The sequence below is a fragment of the Mustela nigripes genome, unplaced genomic scaffold (genome assembly GCF_022355385.1).
Source record: "Mustela nigripes isolate SB6536 unplaced genomic scaffold, MUSNIG.SB6536 HiC_scaffold_10431, whole genome shotgun sequence".
In the NCBI taxonomy this organism is placed as follows: domain Eukaryota; kingdom Metazoa; phylum Chordata; class Mammalia; order Carnivora; family Mustelidae; genus Mustela; species Mustela nigripes.
This window is the reverse complement of record NW_026749837.1, coordinates 357-1,720: the sequence shown is the minus strand read 5'-3', so window position 1 is coordinate 1,720 and position 1,364 is coordinate 357. Positions and strand designations below refer to the sequence as shown.

General features: G+C 33.4%; 1 long non-coding RNA gene across 1 annotated transcript; it reads left to right on the top strand.

Moving 5' to 3' along the window:
- The first annotated feature begins 15 nt into the window (after positions 1-15).
- LOC132009276 (uncharacterized) lies at positions 16-973 on the top strand. Its single transcript, XR_009401843.1, has 2 exons — positions 16-517; positions 682-973. It is a non-coding gene; the product is annotated as an uncharacterized LOC132009276 (long non-coding RNA).
- The last annotated feature ends 391 nt before the right edge of the window (positions 974-1,364 follow it).

Below are 1,364 nucleotides of genomic sequence, written 5' to 3'. Positions count from 1 at the left end.
TTTTTTCTTTACAGTTTTGGTGTTTTGAGACCTAGAAGACCCTTCATCAGAGAACTCAAGAAATTGCTACAATAATCAGATACACACTTGTGCTGAGGAAGATGGCAGAGTGGGAGTACCAGGGAGAGAATGATAATTTCTCCATCACCTTGCTCAGGCTTCAGAAGAAAAGGTGCTGGAAGAATAAAGCCCCTGGCAATGAATTACAAAGCAAAGACGAGATATGGGGGAACAGCGTCAGAGAAGATCGCAGGCAGTGGAGACCTTCTTCTTCTAAGAATAGAAAGAAAGAACTTTTGGTTCCTCATCGCATGGATAAAAGAAAGAATAAAGAATCCACGATGACTGAATGGGCTGTTCAGCTTTCGGTTTTCCTTCCTTGCCTACGTCTGTGTCATCCTGTTTGTGGTTATTTTGTGTGCCCGTGGATGGTTCCTAAACATTTGGATATTAGAGAATAGTAAAATATCAAGAACTGTTTTGAAGGCTGATAGGAACTTGCCATTATTTTTTCCAGGTAAGTACATTTTAGAAGTACTATCTACTATAACATCATTTTACAAAAGGAAAGCTATTTTTAACCCTCCAAGATCCTCTAATCTCAGACTTTCATAATTGAAGAATTTTACCTTTTTTTGAAACTAAAATTCTTTACATTATTATTTCTCTCATTTTTCTTAGGCAGGTTTCAACTTAGTCATGAACTGGGTTTGTGAACTACTTCCCTAGACTTAAGACTGGATCAGAGCCTAGACAATTCTCTGCATGAAGAATTCTCTCAGATGCACAAAACCATTAGCACTATTATAACATTGTTATGGTGCATAATGAGGTTTGCTCATAGGAATTTGCCTATATTTGCCCATTTTGACCTACAAAAAATGTCATATGGTTCGAATGAATATCATGATCTTTTTGTCTGCACTTGACCATTTTATAATGTCAAATAAATGTTAGAACTATTACAAATGTATTCACAGAAACTGTGGAACTACATCTTTTCTGAAGAAAGTGTGTAATAATTCTTCATAAATGAATTCGTGTTTTGGTTTTGTTTTGTTTTTTTTGTTTCTTTTGAAAGGGGTGGATTTTTAAAGTACTAAAAATATTCTGCACAGTTGCTTGCAGTCTTTATAAGGCAAAGGGGACTACAGAAATGTTTATCTTTTAAATATCTAATTTAATTAATAAACCTTATTAATTAATACATTAAATTAATTTTTAAAAGACTTAATTACTAAATCTTTACTTAAGTCTATTATAACAAATCAGGCTTTCCCTAAATTAACTAAAGATTATCAGGTGCATACCACAGTGTTTAGCATATAATAAAGTTTTAAAACCACCAAAGGTTATTTAGTATA